Here is a 23,151-nt window from a genome sequence, read left to right as displayed (position 1 = left end):
GGTGGTGCCAATGGCAGTAACACTGATAAGATTATACAGCAGAGGCTTTTCCTGGAGTGAAAGTTATAACTCTCATATCAATCTATCAAAAAACAACAACAACAACAAACTTCCTGATCAGGTATCACTCTGCAACTCCCATTCCCAAATGTGTAAAATTCTTTGATGAGAAAGTGGAGCACGGTCAGTGAGACTGTGTGGGGAAACACTGTATAGACTCTACTACAGCAAATTATGAGGTTCGTATACTTGTGCAGTGCATGATGTTGTATTATAGACTTAGAACTGTCCAGAGTAGCCAAGGTATGCAAGTAGATGCTTGTATGGCAACAGACATTACACAATGCTGAAACACATTTTTGAAGTTCTTTCTCTTGCTAGAGAATCTCTTTAAAAAAAGTCTGACTGCTACTAGTTCTGTACCATTTTTTATTAGAAATGGTTGCAAACAGGAGCTTTGTGCATTTCCAGCTTGCAGAACTGGAGTGCCCAGCTTGATGCCTACCCTGCCTTGGCTTGGGTTCATGCTTATAAACGTGACACCAATAAGAGCACTCCCATCAATGTATCCACCCATAGCAGCTTCTGAGAAACCTTCAAGATCTTAGGGATTTGCTAATTTTCATAGCTGATTTTCACATTTTGATGAGCTGCAATAAATTCCTTGCCTTGCAGCATGGCTTATGTAGAGCGATGCCTTTACCATCTAGTAGTTTTTGCATGTATAAGAACGAATCTTGAAGAAAAGACTGTGGGGCAATGCATATGGCTCCATAACCATAACACCTTTAAACATAAATATCCATGGAGAAAACAAATCTAATCACTAAATCCCCAAAATACTTTCTTACTTTGCAAAATACCTAGCAAATACATGTGCCAATGGCTCATTATCTGTTTGTGGCTTTTATTTTGCTATTAAAATTAAAACCAGAATGGCTTTTGGTAGTAGTAAAGATTTTTTAATACACTTATTTTACATCAACATACTTCTGTATTCTGAATCATATCATCGTGCTCCCTTGGTCCAAGCAGTTCTAGCTGAGGGCGTGAAGACTATCAGCTTGTGTCTTCCTAGTGCATAAGACTGATCAAAGTAAACCATTAATCAAATAGATATGAAAATTAGAAATAATAATATGAGGTGTTAGATAACACAATCTGCATGCAATAGCAGCTTGATCTCTCAGGAAATTAAAATAATTTAACAAAAAGGCCATATTTAACAGACTGCATGATGAAATTAAGAACAAAAATCTAGCCTATTAATCATGCAAGAAATTGCAATTAAATTATATTTGTTAATTTCATAGTGAAGAGTTTTTAAATTAAATCATTAACCATTTGCTTGAGTCTTCAATTCTATGCAATTATAATTCAGATATGAATGAAATGACATTTTAAGGGGTAAAAAAACCATTTTCTATTCAGTTTATTCCATTTTCCATAAATCTATCTTTGAAAAAAATATGAGCCACAGATCCCAAATTCTATATCTGCTTGTCTCTAATGGTGTTCTTGTTTTGGTTCCTTTAGTCTTTTGTATCTCATTTACCCAAAACAACATGGTAGTGTTATCTTATTAAATATGCTTTTATTTCAAACATAGAAAAGTTATGCTTATGATAGAAGTATTTGAATTGTCTGTGTATATCTGGAAATAGGAGTTTTAACGTGAATGGAAGACAGAATGCTGTGTTTGTAAAGGTAATTGGTAGTTTGGAGCTATATCTCACAAGTTCATCAGCACTTTTTAAGGCATCAAGTTTACTTTTCAACTTTGTCACTACAACCTGAACATTGCAAACATATATAAGCTGGAAACTACTGCAAATAGCATTTCAGCTTTGAATATTAAATGAAAGAATAATTGGAGAATAAGCATCTAATCTCAGTATTTCTGTTGAGACATTCAAATTCATCATCGTTGCTAAGAAGTAAAACATCTTCAGTCTTTAGGAAGAGCCTCTCCCTACTAACTGGAGATAAGATTTCACAGATGAGACCAAAGAGATGTATATATTTGATGAGGGATTAAATTAGTGTATGATCTCTGAAGAATGCTAATATTAGGTCTTTTTTTTTTCTTTATATATATGCACAAAGTTAAATTCATGTTAAAACCTTCCTTGGAAGAAGAAATTTGCACAGAAATTTGTACAGAATCTCTATTTTTCCACTTGGTTTCACAAAATTTGTAAGAACTGAATATCTGAGAGACACCATGATCAGGCAGGTGGTTTTCCCAGGGTGAGGCTCATCCCCTGCACTCTGGGTGTGCTGACCCCTGCGATTTCCCCAAATGCGGGAAACTCGACTGCATAATTTGTGGTAGTGGGGGACTGCTTTTGCGCTCTCCCCTGGTTTCCCTGGTTTATTCGCCCAGGGAAGTGGTTGAGTCACCATCCCTGGAGGTCTTTAAAAGATGTTTATATTTAGAGCTTAGTGATATGGTTTAGTGAAGGACTTGTTAGTGTTAGGTCAGAGGCTGGACTAGGTGATCTTGGAGGTCTCTTCCAACTTAGATGCTTCTGTGATTCTGTGACCCACTGATGTTTGTTTGAATGAAATAGGAGGCTGCTTTTAAATTTTTTTCAGAGTTAGAGAAGGAATGAGAAACAGATATTTCCACGTCCGCACCCCCCCCCCCAAAAAAAAAAAAAAAAGTTATGATTATGTATTTCTCATTTATTTAGGAAACAAAGCTTAAAATCCATAACTATGTGCACCACTATTCCATCTAAGATTTGCTGAATTTCCAGACCTTTTGCTTGCTAGTAACTAAGAAGAAAGATCTAAAGCTTCACAAAACAAGTAGAAGAGTCTAATGTCATGCTGTTAAGAAAAAACGAATACACACATACTGTTCTTGATTGTATAAGAAGGGTTTTTCCAGTAAAGACAGGGAAATAGTCACATCAGAGGCCTAGGATACAACTGAAATTTCTTGTCATCAGTTTGCAATTCAGGCCAAAACAAACACCTGAGATGGGAGGGTAGGTTGATTAATAAAATCTTGGAATAGTTAACAAAGGCTGATAGGAGATGCATTTGTTTCATAAATACAGCCTAAAGACATAAATAAATGTCTTCCTTCTCTGTCTGAACTCTCTCAGTTCAGAACAGAAATTGTAATGTAACTAAAATGTGAGATTTTTATATTCTAAACTTATTGAGTAGACAAGGTTCTCATAGCCTTACATAACTGTATCTGCCATTGAAGTTATGAACCTAGTCTAAGTAATGGATGACATATCTAGATAATACCTCAAGAAACAGATTTCTCCCTAGATAGTAATCTAACTTCTCAGACATTTGTTTTAGACTGAGTGAAATTGTTGCTGTAAGGTGCTTGTGTCTCTCTCCTTTGACTAAGAAGGGAGTCTAATGAAAAGAAGCAGTTTATTTTTTTAGATAGCAAAAATAGGTGAGCTGACTGCTTCCCTTACAAAGTCTTTGAAAATTCACAACTATTTTTCATGACCAGAATAGGACTCAGCTTCTGTATTAATTTCAGTTTTACCTTGGATTAGTTTACCTTGGATTGTCTCCAGTTTTAGGTGGATTAACTTCTGTTGTACTTTGAAAATATGTACATCTTCCACATACTAATGGAAACTGATTAAAAAAATTAATCCCGTCAACTTGCAATACTAAGATAATACTTCACTAGGAAATCGAATTTTAATATAGGGTGCAAAATTGTGGTCTTAAATAAATGTGATGAGTGTTAAGAATGTTATGAATGTTTGCTGTGTTTGCTATGTTATGAATGTTTGCTATATTTGCCTTCCAAAAAAGTTCCCAAACCTTTAAATTTTTCATTAATTATATTATAAGGAAGTCCAATAATATTTGCATAAATATATATATGTATTCCATTCTATCCATCATGTTGTTTTAAAATATGTTACTCTTTTTCTTTTTAATGTTTCTTATGGCAAATGTTAGTATTGAAGGAATTTCATAGCTCTAATTTCATGCTCAGAAAACAGAACTAGGATATAATGTGTTTTTAAGCTAGACAATTTCTAGAGATACACCTTTCTTTCCTCCTAATAGTAATCTCCAGTGACTTTTGATTGGGAGCAACTGTTTATTTCTTAAGTGGTTTCTTGGTTTAGTACTGGAATGTGAAGACTATGTTTCAAAATATTCTCAAGCATCTTCCATCTGGATTCTGTTTAAGGAGTATTCTCAGTTTTCTCAGCATGAATACCATTTACACATTTTTGTTATTCTAATAGGAGTGTAAGATTGTGCATTGTGTCCTTTATCCCAGTGGATTTTGTTCCATCCATTTTGCTTGTTTTTCTAATCTGATAACAGAATATATTAAACATATCTGTCCTTGTGTTACAAGTATTTATTATTTGTAAGGAATAGGAAATAGAAATATGAAAATAATTTTCATTATTAATTATACTTGCCCTCAGAAGAAGTTGCTAGTGATTGTGTATTTTTCTTCTTCTAAGTAAGAAATGAGATTATATCATATTACATTGATTAGAAATTCACTGCTAATATGAAACCTTTACTTATTAGGAAAAACAAAGCAAAACAAAAAAGCCAGCATTTGTTTTCCTGCACTGAATGAGTTAGGATCTTTCTGTCTCTCTGAAGGCAAGTACAGTCAGGATTTCAATCAGTGTTAGTGTTCATGAAAATTAAAGTGTGTCACGAATTATATGAAACAACTCAGAAAATGGTTTGTTTTATTTGATTAAATTTATGCGTTAGTTACATTCACATGTCTCTGGAATCTTTTGACATCAAAGTTAAAACAAGTGTAAGTAAGCCAATACTAAGAAACTTCTTTGGTCAAAAATGAGATTGCCTTCTTTGGGTTGTTTGTTTGCAAAAATAATTATCAAATATGACTGTTGTTATAAAATTTGGGAAACATTTTCTGAGGCAAAATCAAGCCAATTAATAACTTTTTGAAAGGTTTTTGATAAAAACTGAACTTTTCAGTCCTTCTCAAGATTGCTTCTGAGTTGTAGAGGATTTTTAATTAAAAAAAAGTATTTGAAGTTCAAAGAAAATTGTTGAAGAAATTTAGAAGATTGTTTCAGTTCTCAAGTTTTCTATCAGTTTGATTATTTATTTATTTATCAAATTCTATGACTGCTTTTCTAGTATCCTGGAAAAGTCTGAGAAACCATCAGATCCTAATGGAATAAACGGCTATACTTATTTACTTTAAATTTTACTTATTTACTGCTCTGTTTTCTGCATAAAAAAACACATACAATTGATTAGCTCCATCCTTACAGCCTTTAAAGCATGACAAACTTCCTAAAATTAGGTTGTGGACCATGGGAAGAAACTGAACTTTAGAGCATGTTATGTAGAACATACAATTTTTTCTTCTAGCAAAAAAAAAAAAAAAAATCATTATCCCTCTCTGTCTTAATACTTTTAATGTCCATATTGGATTCACACATAGCAAAAGATCTACACGAATGCTTTTTCATCTTAAGAAGTCATGAAGGCCTTTTTATTTTTTTAATGGATATTTGTTGTGTCCAAATGAATAGACATCTATGTCCTTTTCCCATAAAACCCTTTCATCTACAAGTTAAATTTTGTTGCTGTTACCTAACTCTAAGATATAATAATAATATAATTCAGAGTATACCAAAACCCCCACTATATTTAAATACTAAAAATGACAGCTATGCTGCCTGATCAACAATGCAAATTCTAGCACTAAAATGTTTTAATATGCCCTAAAATACCAAATTAACTAGACCTCTGTATTATGTGATTTAATAGAGTTTATTGCTTGGAATTTTGCAATAAGGTTTAATCCGTTCATGTACACCATCATACAGTAAGAATAATCTCTCAGAAATCCTGTAATACAAGTCTTTAATTCTTAAAAGTGATGCTGCTCATATTGCTGTGTTGTCATGGAAAATAGTTTCAGTTAGCTATACCTAAAGTTTTCCAAGTCTCTAAAATAACCACTGTCACTAATTTTTTTCCTATTAAAATGGAAATATTCATAATTCATATTCTATTATATTAGTCTAAAAAAAATTAGTCTAAAATGTAATCTTTCTGAGAGACCTTAGTGAGCCATTGCGCAATGAGAGTAGAAAAATAACATACGTTCTTGGTTATAAAAAGTAAATCTTTTTCTTCTATTGGAACAGCCTTCGCACCCAAAACTTCTTATTGTATGGGCTGAAAACCTTACAATATTTGCTTTGTTACACCAAGGAGAAAACAATTCCCAGCTCTCTCAGAGGTACTTGCTTTAGTGTGTCCCACTCCCCAAATAATGCTAAAAAGTTGGAGTAGTTTTATTCTGCTGTCATTTGGAGACATGAATGAGGAGAAAAGTCCTCTATCTCCATCTCTCTCTTTATACATCTGTGAAGAATTTTGGCACAATGTATGCTCGCTATGGATTAGCGCGAGAGTGGATGGGTAGGAGCAGGGCTGGAACTAAGGTGATTTCTAAAGGGAAAAAGAATTCCATGCAGAATAAAGTGTGGGTGTACAGACACATTTAGTGAAACTGTTAGCTGATGTTCTAAATGAAACTGCCATAACAAAAAAGCATTAATGGCTAAAAGTATTTACACAACTGAAAAATAATCTGTTTTAAAGTAAGCAAAGCTGCATAAATAAATCTAAAACATTAAAAAAAAAAAAGTTTCCTCATTCACCTTGGCATTTCCACTTTACTGAATCCCTTGTAACAATACTTTCGTAATATACTGTAGCATATTCTTGTCTCAGTGCTAAAGGTCAGATGTTTTACATTTAGTATTTCCTAGTGTTAAAAGCATGAGAAAATATTTAATATATAAATAACAAAAGTACCACCACATAAGCCCAGGTGAGTGCAGGGAGAAAAGAAGATAAAGATATTAATGAGATTGCGAATGATAGGTCTTCACTAAGCAAATGGTAAGGAGTTACATGGCTTAGACCTGCAGTTTTAAAACAATAACCAAATAATCTTAAAGGCTGAAATATCAGAGAAAAGTATTACAGTAGTTGATCATTTATTGTCAATCAGTTGATCCAGATGGAGAATATCTAAGTGTTGTTTTATTGTTCAAGTACAAAGTGAACTGATAATAAAAATGTACAACTTTCATTAAGAAAAATAACAATATATCAGGTTTTAGCTAAGACAACAATTTTTCTGGGGATTTACAGATTTGTCTGCTTATAATGGAGTTAATTTCCATCCATTCTGTGCATTGTGAAGTGTGCTTCAATCCACGACAGCAAGTGAGGGACTGAAGAGCTGGTTCTCAGCTGCAGCTAATTGATTGACCATTAATAGTTGGGATACAAGATTTTACTCATGGCAGAAAAATGCAGCTGCCAGGGAGACTGAGAACTGCCCTGAGGGTGAGCATAAGCAGGAGACTGACAGACAGATGACTGAGGACTGAGACTGCCAGAAAGGATGGAAGAAAAGCTGCTTTCTTCAGCTTTGCACATATCTTGAAAACGTATCTCAGATGCAAAATGGACTTGGTAGCTGAGCAGAAGCTCTAGTGAAGCTTTTCCCATTAGGTTGCTCTTTTCATTCCAAAGACAATTGGCTATCGGATCTAGCCAAAATACACTACCAACAAGCATCAGTGTGAATAACAGATGCAAACATTGACGCCAAGTCACAAAGACACAAATCAATGCTGCGTGGAGTTTCTGTCACAATACAACAGCAGTACTCAATGTCATGGTAGCATAACACTAAGCAATCAAATCATGATCAATCTTGAACTTGATTGCAGAGTGTGACCTGTGCTCAGAATGGCTAAGGACACTCTTGGAAGCTACATTTCACGGGATCCATGCTATGCTAGTCCTATGCTTTTCCTAGAGGTTTTCCTGGAAGCAATCTTCGTCACCAGTTCTGTTGTGAATAATGGACTCATCATTTGATTGCAGAAAGAGAGATTTAAGGTGTGAAAAAACAGGCAGATGTTGTTGATGTTCAGAAAAAAAAAAAGTGCATACTTGAAGATAAACTTAGTATAGAGAAATGTACAAATATTACTGTTTCTAAGTAATGAAATATAAAACCTATAATGGGGACATCACTTCGTTGTCTCAAATATTTAATATTTTTTGACTTCACTTAATGCAGGTGAAATTAAATGCAGTCATGTTTAAAAACAGAAGGAATTCATTTTCTCCTAGCAGAGACAGAGGAAACATGAAAATTTCATTTTAAGTTAGTGCATTTGGATTATGTCAAAGTGAGTGAAGTTAGCTATATAGCCCTTTTTTTATCAGTCCTGTTTCTAACTCTGAAAAATGTTGGTAAAAGCTGCAGAAAGTTCCTCTTCAAGAAACTTTAGTTCCTATTGATAGAGGTCTATCACTTTCCTTAGTCAAATCCCAAGAGAAAAAGAGAGGGGAAGAAAAAATAGAGAAAAACAAATAGATATCAAGATTATGATGGGTGACAGTCACTTATAAAGCTGCTATAGAATTCAGACTGCAGAGTGATTTTCTAGCCTCTTGATTCTTCATCATATGTCAGCTCTTCAAGATAGAGGCTGAGCACAATAGAAGAGCAGAGCAGCAGAATAAAAAATTGTGCTAATGAATGTAACAGGATGGTAAACAGCTTTTATGACTAGAGATGTAGTCTTCCTCAGTTTTTCTTGGAAATTTCCCTACCGAGAAAAAAGAGGGACATTCCTGTTGAATAGTTACACCAATCTACATCCCAAAGTTCAAAGTCTTTTGGGGAGGAATTATTAGCATTAGCTTACTAAACATCTACTGCAGAACATTTAAAGTGATAAAAACATGCTGTTGCACTTGCTCTCCTGTTTACTTTTTTCAAGCAGTGGGAAAGCGAAAAGTGTTTCAGCTGTTTGGGGGATTTGCTGGGGAAGCTGATGTTGGTATCTGCAAAGATGCCCATGACTTCCTTATAAACAGGGACAAAAAGTCCCACTGGTCATTCTTTCTCCTTCCTGTAAGAAAAAGTTTTATCCACATGAGGTCTGAAGTGTGAAAGCAGTAGGTTTTATTTTGAAAGAATATGGAGTATCAGAGAATCAAAGATGTTTGCATTATTCTCTCAATGGAGAGAATTAAGGTTTTATGCAAGATTCAGAATTTTTAGTCTCTATGTTCTTACTCCCACAGAAAGCAAGCAGTCTTAAAATCATTAATTCTTTTTACTAGGTCTGACTGGTATGGAGTTACTTTTCTTTACAACATCATGGATGGTGCTCGGCTTTACATTTGCACAGCAAAATTCAAAGGAGGAGAAATAATAATTGTCATTATGGAGTTTGTCTTCCCAAGAAACAGTTACATGTGCTAAGGCTGTGCTTTCTAGTAAGTGCCTAAACATGTGCCTGCTGAACAGCACTAATGAGTAAATTCCTCCATTTGCTTTGCTTGCACACACAGCTTTTGCTTCTTTATTAAGCTATCATTATCTCATTCCACTAATTTTCTTACATTTCTTCTGTTTTCTCCTCATCTCATGGGAGGGGAGAGTATGAAAGAGGCTGTCTGGGTGTTTGGTTGTTGGCCAGGGTCAACCCACCACACCTTTTGTTAGCGTTACTGAAGAGAGAGAAGCAAAACTCAATGTCTCTGAAATGCAAAGCTTTAAGTGATATTTCCATTGTAATAGCAGTAGAGTATTTCAATAAAGTTCTGACTAAACATATAGTGTAGATGGCATTAACTGTTATGCTGAGGGGAGGGTAGCAATGCTGAAGTAGATGTGCTAGACCTGTTGTTTTTGGATGTGCTAGAGCTGTTGTTCTTGTCTACATCCAGTCTTTACTGAAAGTGGACAGAGCAAAGATCCATGTGTAGGAAAGTAGCATGGAGGAGTGCACAACTTCTATTTCTGGACTCATGCTAATAGCATGATACTGAAACAGAATCATGGAAGGTACTGTTACAAGGCTGCCAAAGATCCGGCAAACTCGTGGTAGCCTCAGGGGCAGGGTGCTACAGGCGTTGATTTTTAGCTTGCTTTAGTGACAGATGCACAGCAGCAGTGCAAGGAATCATTCTTTGCTGCCTAAATCTGATTTTCTTTAAAGAGAAGGCAAAGAAGAAAGAAGAAATAATATAAAAAGAATGAGTTTAGATAATAGAAAAGAGCAGAAATCCAATTCTGTCAATGTAAGCTCACAAACCTTGTAGAAATGTGGTAATTGTTCTCTCTGGACCAGTAAGATGAGGATGTCTCTGAATAATAGGGTGGTAGAGATTCAATCACAATGTATTAAAAAAATATATTATTAAGGCTTGCCTCTTCTTACTGTTGATTTTAAATTATCAACACAAAATTATGTACCATTTTGTCACCAAATAATCCTAGTTTCAGCGTCACTGTTTCATTTAACTTCTGTATTCTTTTTGTTACGGTAGTCTTGCACTATCTTCAAAAGCTTCAGTAAGTCATGGGCTCAATTTCAGTGTTAGCTCTGTTTTAGTTCCATCTTTTTCTGAATTTTACAGACAGTTAAAGATAGTAGAGGCAGTTTATAATTTATATGCTTTGAACAAGTGAAGGTGTAGATCCCCTGAGAAACAGCTGCACTGACGACTAATATGACCTTGTTGTGATCTTTTTCATGTCACCTTTGGCTACATCACAGGAATTAAATTGCTAATGATCTTTCTGAGGCATATGAGAAGGATGGGTAGACCCAAAGTCTACCATTCAATTCATTATATTTTTTATGTAAAACTGGGAGAACTAGAAAATCCTTTGTTACTTAGTTGGTGAAATGATAACACGAAAAAGGCAGCTAATGAATGGAAAGTATCTCTTAATTAGGGCTTTTAAATGAAAGATATTTAATGTGGATAAACAATTAATGCTGGCAGATGATATGGGAAGATGAGTAGAAATTGTTTGGAAACAGTAAGGCCAACAAGAAGAATACATCTTTTTAGTCTGGAACTGCCCTGTGTCTATATAGTAGTATATTACTCATAAATGGGATTCATCTTATGTTATCACTTGCTTTAATATATTAATCATTATTAAAGACCTGAGACTAATTATTTTCAACCTTTAAGCAAAGGGCATGCATATGGCTTGTGAAAGTACAAAACGTAACTGGAAAAAAAAATAAGTCTTTCCTTTAGCTATACTTTTATTTCACAGAATGCCAATTACTGCAAAGAAGTTCTTTTTTTAATCAGCAGTGAAATATAGCTACCAAGCTTAAGCTCAAAGTGCCTAGGAAACAAGATCCATTCTACGATGAATAACTGATCATTATTTATGTTTCCTTATAATCTTTAATCACTGTGGAAAGAATTTTGCATGATAAAAGAACTAAAATAGATTAATTTATACCACTGTTCCTTAATGAAATGAGTGAAACATGATTCTGAAAGTGGTTTCAGAATTACTGCAAGAACACAATCAGCAAAAAAACATGTTTACAAAACATAAATTGTTACTGTCAAAGTAGTGACATTATCACTTTAATTTACTCTTTGTGTAGATGACCAAAAATGTCAGTATTTAGCAATGGCTGCGTTTGGCCTTCTTAGATAGAAATTAGACTCCCTCTAATATTGTTTTATTTTATGTAGCTCCAGAGAGTGCACAAATCTGAAGCCGTAGGCTACAATCTTGCTAGATCTCCTAAACCAGAATAAGTTTAGAAGATACCTCATGTGGAAAACAGCATTAATGGGATTGTGTACTGTTGATGCAGTCTTCTTAATAATGTAACAGTCAGTAAAAGTAATGTTTAATATTGCATCATATATTTTGGTGATCTTTAATGGACGAACATAATCAGTTCAATTCTGTAGTGCAGTTTTCCTTCTCAGAAAACACATTGTTTCATCAGGTTTAGAGGAGATGGTAAACTCATAATGTCTAGATAAAGTAGGATAGAAATGCACAACATAGAAGCAGCTGTTTAAGAAAGATTTTTTTTTTCTGCTTTTCCTTGTTCATTTATTAGGAAAACCTCTCATAGGGAGCCTTCATACATTTTCACCTTTTCTGACAGGCAGTTCAGAGAATGTTTGAAGTCCATGGGTCTGAATCTATCATCTCATTCTGAAAACAAAATTTTCTCTTTGAAGAAAATTTATCAGGGAGGTTTTTTTTTTTTATCATCTGAGAGATGGGATATATGATGAAGTAAATCGTAAGGAGATAACTTTACAAGGTTCTAACTTGACAAGTGGAGTCTGCAATACTGTTGTAACTCAGAGGTGATATCCAGTGGAAATCAATGCTGAAATTAAATGGCTCACAACATAAATATAAATAGTAGTTCTCAGAGTATATAAATAGTAGTTCTCAGAGGTGACTAGTAGATTTTACGTCTTCAGTATCAGGTAGAAAAAAAGGGGGGGGGGGGTGAGGAGAAAAAAAGTCTGTTCCTTTCCTTACCTTGCATGTGGTTGGTTGGAGAATGAATTAATTCAGATGTAGAACAACTACTAGATGTGAGGTTTGTCTGAAGGAAAAATAATATGATTATCATTAGTACAACATCAAACATTGGAATACTTAACTAAACCCAAGAAATACTGAGGGCAGGGAGAGAATTTTGAGATTGAATGTAATAATTTCTATCTCACATTGATGGATTGCTGTATGGCATTTTATTTTAATCTAAAAAAACCTCTGGTATTAAGGGCAAGACAATTTGTCTAGAGCCCAGACAAGGTGAGATTTAGTTTGATCTCAAGCAAGGGTCTGAGAAGTCTAGAAAGGAGTCTTTTAATTGACCTAAGATAATTTGGAATAAATGAGAACATACCATGACTCAACATGAGAGGTTTAGAGGTGAATGAGAGCAGATTTGGAAATAACTTGGAAAACAATTAGTTTTTTTCATGGTGAACACAAGAAAAAAAAAAAAGGCCTACCTTACTGTCTGTGACAGTTGAAGTGAACTAATCATGTAATAGTAATGTAATGTCATTGCAAAAAGCCTGAATGTAATAACACCAGTCTTAATGAGAAGATATGAGAAAGCAAAAGGCAATTTGGGATCCCTTGCATTTCTAAATTCTGCTATTGCAGAACGAATTTTGAAAGTGGGACACTTGGTTGTAGCTTTTTTTTTTTTTTCTTCTGTGTAGAGTAGTTTCACAGTTCAATATATTCTAAGAAAATTAGAGATAGTGGTGCATTATAGCTTTTCTCCACAAAGACAAACCCGTGGAAGTGATCGGGTTTAGTTCTTCTTATGTCCTTAGTTTATTTATTATTAAATAGAGAAAATGGGTTAATTGCATCTCATTGTATCTAAGTACACTGACATGTCACGCAAATTATTTGGTTTTTGTAAGGTCAAATAAATAATGTGATTTTAGAAGTATTATTGGAAATGTGGATTTAAAAGTTTTGATCACTAAATACCGTCAGTTGTCTTCAATCTTTCAGAATATTTTTTTTTGTAAACTGACATATTTAGTGAGTTTTTAAATTATTTTTGTAATCTGTTGGCTATTTCATTATCTCTCTTCAAATGGGCATTCAGAATAAGAAGATCATTTCTCTGTGTTGGATCTGATTTCTTTACAGTCCAGTCTTTACTGTGCCTTTCATTTTTGATGCAGTTATAGGAACAGTTAATTTTTTTAAAGTAAGAGAGTATTCATACTGGAAGATCATGAAGCTGGACCTATGAAATTTCTTATTACTCCTTTTGATAACTAATTGCTTGTTATTTCTGTTCTCAGTAAATGGTCTTGTAATAATTGTTGAATGATGAGAGGTGGATTTTTATACCACCACTAGCTTTCTGGTGGAATGCTGTTGAGAAACTGAAGAATTACAGTTCAAGAGCCTATGACAAGATTTTTCCATCTGAACCCTCTTTTCCCAGGCTTCCCTATAAGTGGCATATTGATTTTTAAGCCTACATTATGAATAGGAATGTAGACAGAAACCTTAGTTTTTGCTACATATTTTGTTATATATTTTGCAGTTTTATTTTTTCTGAAACCTCATTTTAACAGTGGTAGAACTGTGATTCCAATTAAAGAAAGATTGCTTTGAAATGAGAGATAACAAAAACATCTTAAACTACTCTTCATCTGTTGATGCAGCCATTGGGAAGAAAAAGATAGCAGATGAAAAGGTGTTAATTGAAATTTTTGTACTGTGCTTGGTGCCATTGTAGTCATCTATATGTTTAAGGAGGAAGAAAGGATAGGTTGTCTGCTACAGCTGAAGCAAAGATTTTTTTTTTCTTTATTTATATCCCAAAAGTCATAGGGTGCATAATGTACCTTTGCAATAATTTATTATATGGTAAGTAAAGGTTGTAACCTTCACTTGCTCCCAATATACCTGTATTTAAGGACATAGGGCTAAGATGGCTGTGCAATCTTTATCAAACATGCATTTCTTCATTCGTATTTCAGTAGCTAACATTTCACTGTCAACTGCTAGCATGTTAAGTGTCATAGGAAAGTACATATTCTTCAGCTTTGTCAAAAACAAACAAAAACCTCTTTTTCCTTCACAAAATAATTCACCTAACATGGAGACAAGCAATACTTTATTTGCAAAGACAAGATCACTGAGAAAACTGAGCAGGGGCAAAATAGTAAATCTGAATTCTCTTATAACCAAAACCATAAATAAATAAAATTTCTCTCAGTTAAATGATGATCTGTAACTATACCAATTTCATTTCAAATACAAAGGAAGCAAAAACATTAGTCATGAGTGAATTTCAATAAGAAAAAAACAGCTGTGTCCTGGTTTCTCTCGTGAAAACTAGCTGAAATCCTAATAATTTTAAAGCATATCTAAATTATTAAAACCTGATCCACAGTCAGAAGAAATAACCGCATAAAATCACAAGACTTTGTTTCAGATTCTAACTTGATATCTGAGTTTTCAGGATTAGTTTTATCAGCCTTGTAGTGTTGAACCATTTCCATATTTTTATTTTCTAAGGTTGTGGATAGGTAGGATCACAATTAATTTCTGTTTTTTTTATTTGGTGTGTGGCTAACCACTGAGGCTAAGCTTTTGTCAGTTTCTCAACAAAGAGCAGAGTTAAAATAATAAGTCCAAGTGCAGACTTTCATTTTGTTTTAATCTCTGACTAGGAAAAACACCAGCCACTGCTCCCCTATTATTTTTCTAGGTTAAGATGTTTAAGCCCTCGATAAATCCCCAAGATTAATAAGTGAAAGAAAGAATATAAAATGTTTCATTGCACTCTCTGAAGCTAGCCTTCTGCACTTTCATGAATGTTTTAAAGCACACTGTTACTGCTAATCATGCACTGTTTTGTCACTATTTTACTTTAAAGCCTGACAAGGGATATTCAATAAAAATCTGTAACATGGTATATTATAATGTGATTTTTTTTTTTACTCTGGTCAGTTACCACATCTGAAAAGGAATGACTTGCTAAAAAAAGTGATTTGTAGAACACTTTCCAAATCTCCTTTTCATTTGCTTGATTTGACACTTTCATAAACAGTCTTGGAGCTAGCTGGATGCTTGCAGAAATTTATAAATAATTAAATAATAATAATAAACTAATATGTTTGCTTAACTATGAGAACATGGCCCAGACAGGATATTTTCCTCTCCTTTTAGAAATGGGGAAATCCTCTGTGGTAACTCAGCAGAGTGGTACATTGGTGCACAGTTCACAGGAACCCACCTCGTCCTGATATCGTGTGAATATAGCCTCTCCTGACTTGGGTAAGGTTTAGCAGACAAGCTAGGGAACTGTGGAAATAGGAATAATTATTCTGCTTAGCTATATTGTTATAAACTTCTACTAACATGGCAAAAACTGTTACAGCAAAGCAAGCAGTAGATTATAAACTTCAACTTGCAACCTGTTCATTAAGGCAGGCTGATGTAGGTATTGCTAACTGGCATCAAACAGTCCTCTTGAAGTTGTGGTTACTTTTTTGTTTCTTCCTTTGTTCCTCAAGCATTTTGCTAATTAATTACTAGACAGATTCTGCTACATCTTATCAGGAGAGCAAATGGCCCTGCATCGTGTTGTTTATATTTTGTGTTAATTAGTTAAAGATGTTATAACCTTCACTATTGGATTATAGGGCAATCTGTGACAGAGTGGCTGTACTAAAATTGAAGAGCTTTTTCTATTTTTATCTTACCTCATTTACCTGCTGTCTGATGTTGAATCAAGTAAGTGAATCTGGTAATGCCCTTGTGATAAGAAGGCATGGCTAGCATGCTTAAACACCTTGTTTTCTGAAGAGGTATGTGTCTTTTTATGGAGAGAAGTTTGTTCTCCAACTCCACAGAAAATAGATGAAATGTTGCAGGGATACTCTTTTCTGAATACTCCTGTTTGTTCCTTCCTACACTCCTTAAATTTCTACCTAGTTAAAAATTATTGTATACCATATGAATAAGAAATAGCATATGCTTTTATGCTCTCTAGGCATGTTAAAATGAACAAGAATTATTGGCCTTATCAGCACACCTCAGCTGAGTGCTTGGTAGAGTCAAAAAGCATAATTCTAACCCAACTGCAAAACAGTAAAAGGCTTTTTTAACTTTCTAGTAGTCTACCCATTTAGACATATTATCCCAACAAAGATGCTTTGGATTGTTGTCTTAAAAGCTTTGCTAAAATGAAGGTAGATGACTTCTACTGCTCTCTCCTCATCTGCTGGCCTAGTCATTTTACTATAGAAGATAGGATGGCCATGGATGATTGATTTCTCCAAACGAGTGATGGCAGTACCAAAGTTCAGAAACAGAACCATGGTGAAACACTTCAGGTCTCAGTGTTAAAACTTCCCAGCCAAATAAAATAATTAATCATTATTGCTACAAGATTGGAACAGCTTCAACTCTCCCCTTCTCTACATAGTTCGAACTATTATTAGGACATTCCCATGGAAGATGAGAAGGCTACTTTAAAAAAGTTAAGTGTTGCCATCTTTATCCTGATGAGCACTGTGTAAACTGTAATATTTGGGGGCCCTCCCTCTGTTGTGTAACCAAAAGTAGATATTTCCAATAAATTTTTAAGTCTAAAAATAGATGGAATTTAAGTTTTCAAAGTTCCCCTACCGGTTGTCCTTCAGTGTTTTCTTGCAGAATATACTCACTTCATGCTGGTGCTTATCTGTGTGCTTGGCAGCTTGCTGTCCCAGTATGTCCCCATTCTCCAGTGGCTGGGGATCTGATTTCCACTCTGGGTGCTGGATGCTTGAAATATGTATTTTGCTATAGCCAGTGTTCTATGTTTAAAGCATATTTTGGAAATAGGCCTATACTCATAATAAATGAAATAGCTGAAACATTTTTTTAACATTCATAACAGGTTTTCTATATAGCTTAGATAAAAACCTGAAGGCATTTATAAAAATAATAATCAGTTCAAAGTTTTTGATAACATCCTTGTGAAACTATTGGTGCAATCATCTGTTAAACTTTGAGCTTAAATACATCTCTAACTAGGAAAATGCAATCCAACACAAGACTACAGTCAGATAAATGATGTTTTACAGTGAATTTGCTTGTATAAGCTTAACAGTTACTAAGATACTCATTCAGATCTCCAGGTTTTTAAAGCTTGCAACGGTATAAAAGATCAGAAGCTCTTGATGATGCAAAAAAGAATGGCTGAATGTTAGTTGCGTGTCTGTTTGTGCTGCTGTACAGCAGATGCAGTAGGGGAGTGAAAAACATATTTATAACTTAAACATAGTTTTTCATTCAGTGCTTTGAAATTCACTGATAAAATTGAGGTGGCTGCTTCATTCTTAAAGAATTTTTACAGTTTCCCAAAGTGGTCTCTCAATCTTCCGGTTAAAACACATGAACAGAATAACAGTAAAAATGTGATATATATGGAAGCAAAACACTTTAACTTAAATTCTTTAATTGCATTTATCATCATAAAGGACACAAATACTTGTTAATATTAAAATGTGAAATAACATGGACAAAACAATTCATTTCAGCTCATGGGATTTAAAATGTGCAGATAACCAATACTGACCAATTTTTTAGGGGAGGAATTATAAGTAGACTGAGGTCTGTATGGTAAATTTCATCCTGAAAAAACTTAGATGGATGAGTCATAAGCCTCTGAAAATGAGATTTCTAATGGAAACCCCAAATCAACTTTTACTATAGTGTCAGGAATATGACATTATAATAAAGTACACTGATGTATCTGTATTTGCCTTTTGCAAACATAATGAAACTGACTTGAGCATAGAAGGTGCCAGGGTATTGCATCCACAGCTGATGTTTTACAGTATAATATAACAATATTCAGACACACAATGCTAGGTGTTATACATTTGCACTAGGATGGAAAAAGACTGATAGATTTTTTTTTTCATCATGACTAGAATACCAACTCTGCAAGTTGCTGTACAGAGTATGGCATGGGGACGTAATCTGCACGGGGACAAGTTGGAAATCATCAGTGCTTTTTATAGCAGATATTAATAAAAACACCAATACTGCATACTTGAGCGCTGTTTGGCTCATCTCCTGTCTGACCTAGCAAAGGTTCAGTGTGAACCCATCCATCCTGGGCTACTTTATTGCTGGCATTTAGTTTTGAATGTCTGTCTTGCTTCTTGGCAGGACTCAGGCTTTCCTCTGTCCCATGTTCCCAGCTAGGGAGTGCAGTCCAGCAACCTGAAGCCAGGACTTAGGTGAACACACATGGACAGCCCAAATTGGGTCCCACTAACCCAATGGGCAGAGGACAAGAACTGCATGAATGTATTTCCCCAGTGCACTCTTGTTGTGCTCCACTGACTGGTGCCTTAAGGACTTCCAGTGACATCTTTCTGCTTGATAGCTTTTGATATTTTTTTTTCTTCCATCTAATTATGTTTTCCATTCTGACTGGAGAGGACTTGGAGCTGTGCAGAGAAGGGACAGTGAGGTTCAGTGCCCTGTGAGGAGACGGGGGCATGGTTGTGGGTAGAGGAGAGGCCTGGACCCTTTACCACCACCTGCAGACAGAGCAGCCACCCTCCCACTGCCGGCACAGCCAACAACACTCGTGCAAGTGAGGAGACCCCGCACATGGAGAAACTCTCTGGGTGAGTAGAAGTGCAGGAGATCCTCTGCAGACAATTTTTTCAGGCAAAGTAGAGTAAGATTGTCAGGAGGGGTCTTCACAGAACTGTATGTGTCTCCTCAGGGCCTACCTGCTGTTGTGTGTGTGGGAGGCAGCTAAGTGAAGACACTATGCAGCTGCTGCAAGTTTTCCACTTCAAGGGTTGGGATGTAACACTGTTGTGTCTTTTGTGGGGGAAAAAAACAAACAAAAAAAAAGTGAGCAGTGAGCTGGTGCACCCATTCATGGTGTGCATCCAACCCATGACTGTCGCCTTGCCTTGCCCAGGCATTGATTGCAGGCCTTCCTCTAAGTGGTTTCTTGGACAGATAGCAAGATGGGAAGATCCTAAGCCAAGATGAGGTGCTACAATTTAAAAAGCTGAAAAAATAGGGAGACTTAATGGAAGGAACAATTTGTATCTACAGTACTAAATAACAAACCAAATTTGTTAACAAATGATGTTGTGATATTGGTAACATTTGTTTTGTTTATGAGTCATTTCTGTTAACAGAATTCAATTACTGATTACTAGACTCAGTAATTTTTTCCTGCTGCCATCTTCATATTTACTGAGTCTGTTCCTTCTTTTGAAAATTAATGGACTATCGGTTAATTTTCATTCTATTTTTTTCACTTTCTGTAACAGATTTCTGGGTTTGCTTTACAGAGAAATGAAAGATTTCTATTACGTGTTTGAAATGATACTTTGGTATATAAAATCAATAACAAAAAATTAGGTAAATAGCTAATAACATCTGCAGTTATAGATACCTGTGAAATTTAGAAATGACTATAATTAATCTTTTAAAATGAAAAATAATAAACACTGCACTGTAACTGTTTAGTAAACAGAGAAATCTACTTGAAATAATACAGGAGCACCTGTCGTATGAGGACAGGCTGAAAAAACTGGGCCTGCTTGGCCTGGAAAAGAGAAGACTAAGGGGAGGCCTCATCAATGTGTATAAATATCTGAGGGTCAAGAGTATCTGAGGTGTCAAGAGTATGGAGCCAGTCTCTTTTCAGTTGTACCCAGTGACAGGACAAGAGGCAACGGGCACAAACTGAAGCACAGGAGGTTCCAGCTGAATATGAGAAGGCACTTCTTCACTGTGAGAGTGACAGAGCACTGGGACAGGTTTCCCAGAGATGTTGTGGAGTCTCCTTCTCTGGAGATATTCAAAACCCACATGAATGCCATCCTGCGCAACGTGGTCTAGGTGGTCCCGCTTGGCATGGACGTTGGACTAGGTGATCTTCAGAGGTCCCTTCCAACCTCAGCCATTCTGTGATTCTGTGATCCCATTCATGGAGATTGTTGCATTTTAGTCATTCCAGGTCTTGCAGGATTTGCTTACAAGAAGACACCTTTATTTGTGACTTCTGCTGTCAGATAACAAAGATGCCCACAGCAGGCCTTACCGCTGCAGTAGCAGCTGAAGGCAAGGCCAGGCAGGAGGTGTAACTGCTGGCACTGAGCAGGAGCTGCCTGCAGGCTCCTCTCCCTTGGTCACCCCAGGGGTGTGGGCATTGCAGCACCCACAGAGCTGGGCCCGCTCACAGCAACTGTGCTGTGGGTCACAGACTTCTCCCTGCACTGTGGTCTCAGGATCACTACAGAGGAGGAAATAGTTTTTACAACAAATGGGATGACTGAGCTAGATCATTGACTAGAAAAAGAAGGGAATTTGTACCAACCTTGCCACTTGGATAATTTTAAACAGTTTTCTTGAGTTAGCCAGTTTAGTGTATAATCAACTGAGATTCAAAATCTGATAGAGTAATTGCACCTAATGTTCACACAGTAATGGTCCAGGTGCAAATTCCCATTGGTTAAAATCAAGGCATCTTTTTTTTTTTTTTTTTTTTTTAAATATCAAGTACATTAAAGATCTTTAGCTGGCCATGTTTACTCTTTCAGACAGAAATTTAGAAGTGCTGCTTTGTTGTCTCTTTTTCATTATTACGTGTATTGAAAGAGTTTGCTTTCCAAAGAATTTATTTATACACACGTAAGAATAAAAATGCTACTAGTGAACAAAATGTCAGAAGAAATATTTTCCCCCTGCACACAAACATTCAGAGCCATTTCTTGAATTCAGATCCACTTGAGAACCAATAAAAGATATCTGGAAGGCAGCAAATGCAATTACTTCTTAACACCCCTTCCTCTGGCTCCAAATGTCAAAGATACATAGAGACAAATGTTTAAATTAACTGAGAAATATTTTCACTTGTTCTGAAATATTAACTTTTAGACCTTTGCTCATTCTCTTATTATATTATTACTTTATTTGTTTGGAAGATCTGAAAAAGACATTTTTATGATCAAAACTTTTAGATCTTAAGTAATATATTCTAGGCAGGGGCTGTCACAATGCATTAGCCTGACTATGACAATGTTATTCAACTAGTGATCTGAAGCATGATATTATTCAACTGCTTTCCTATTAGTGAATTTAATTGTGCCCAAAGTCATAAGGTAGTTGGGTAATTCAGACACTTTTATAATGCTGTAGAGTAACTTATATTTTATTCTCTTTTTATGAGTTCACTTTGGCCATACTTGTCCTATATAGCTAATCAAAATATGGGATTTCTTTTTTTTCAAGAACTTTTGATTAAAAACAGAATATATATATATATATTTAATAGAAAATTTAAAGTTTTTATTTTCTTGAAGAGGAAAAGAACAGGAATTATGTATAAGTTAATAAAACTGTATGTGTTCTGTTATACCCATATTCCATAGATTTATCCATAGTTAAAAACTAATGCCCACTGAAGATTAAGTAACACACTTGTCACCTCTGTCATGAAAATGGAGTAAAATGTAGTGAACATATCATTTCACAGTGTTTCAAACTTCTGTACATCATTTTGGCATGTGGTAGTCAAAGCAAACAGGGAAGGGTCTTTCTGAAAGTGTGGAAATACATACACAGCTACAACTCATACATAAGATACAAATAATCCGTGCAAAACAACAGCATGCAAGTATGCTTCTCCCTGACATTTTTTTTTTTTTTTTTTTTTAACCAGCTTTCAGCAGGTTAAATTTAACCTTTGAATTTGAGGTAAGTTGCTCTCATGAACCCAGTGTAATTTTCCCCATATGCAGCATTTTTATTTTTTGAGATGTGGAATCTCTGTCCTCTGTCTTCCAAGCTAGTATCTTTTTTTTCTACAGCTGCTTTCACAGCTAAAGAGGGATTCCTTTGCTCAAAAAGCATATGCTCTAGGCTTTCTCATCTCTCTTTCATTAATTCCTCTGTTCCAGAATGTGGAATATCTGTTTTCCTCTTTCTGTCTCTCTGTTACAATCAGTGAGAGATCATCTCTTTCATAATCTTTGGCTTCTGATGGTTTCTGACCAGGCCTTTGAGGTGATGAAATTCATCCATCAAGGTAGCTCTTTCTTAGTTAGTGCCCTAAAATCTAGAGCTAAAACTAAAATATAGAGTTTAATCCACATCAAAGATTCCCAAGTGTGGGGGGATGAGCACAAATAAAAGCAATAGCATTCTTAGCTTTCACAAGCCACAATTACAGCTGCAATTCCCAGGTATCATAGGTAGCAGAAACACCTATAATGCTGACCACTTCCGGGTAACAGCAGAAGTCTGGAGTGGAGCTGTTCCCTGCTGAAGGTGCCCAGCACCTCTGTACTCATACACACTGCTGCTGGCCTCTCACTTGCATTTCAAATCTGTAAACTTGTTTCCCAAGGTCCTTGTACACATATTGTGCTAAAAATGAGGTCTAACTTTTGAATTCCTTCTTTGAACAAAGACGGGCTAAATGGCTTCTGTGAAGGACTGCTGCCTAAACCAGACTAAGACATCATGGGATTACAACCCAGTACAATTACTGTAGTCTTGGAAAATCCTGTGTCAGACTTCCCTGTGACATTTTATCTGCTTGGTTACGGCTTTACACTCAACTTTGCCCATCTCATTCTTCTCCTTCTGTGAAACTGTCTAGAGGCTTGAGTAGATGATGATAAGAAGGTCCTACCAAAAAGCCCCATTTGCATTTCCCGTACACAGTACTACACAAGCATTAACTCTGCTTCTCTGCGCTAATTAACTCCATG

The 23,151-nt window shown here is 35.4% G+C and overlaps 1 pseudogene; it reads left to right on the top strand.

Moving 5' to 3' along the window:
- The first annotated feature begins 2,208 nt into the window (after nucleotides 1–2,208).
- On the top strand, nucleotides 2,209–2,363 carry LOC121070287 (annotated as a pseudogene).
- The last annotated feature ends 20,788 nt before the right edge of the window (nucleotides 2,364–23,151 follow it).

This window comes from Cygnus olor, chromosome 4, assembly GCF_009769625.2.
Source record: "Cygnus olor isolate bCygOlo1 chromosome 4, bCygOlo1.pri.v2, whole genome shotgun sequence".
In the NCBI taxonomy this organism is placed as follows: domain Eukaryota; kingdom Metazoa; phylum Chordata; class Aves; order Anseriformes; family Anatidae; genus Cygnus; species Cygnus olor.
The sequence above is the reverse complement of the archived record's forward strand: the minus strand, read 5'-3'. Positions and strand labels throughout refer to the sequence as shown.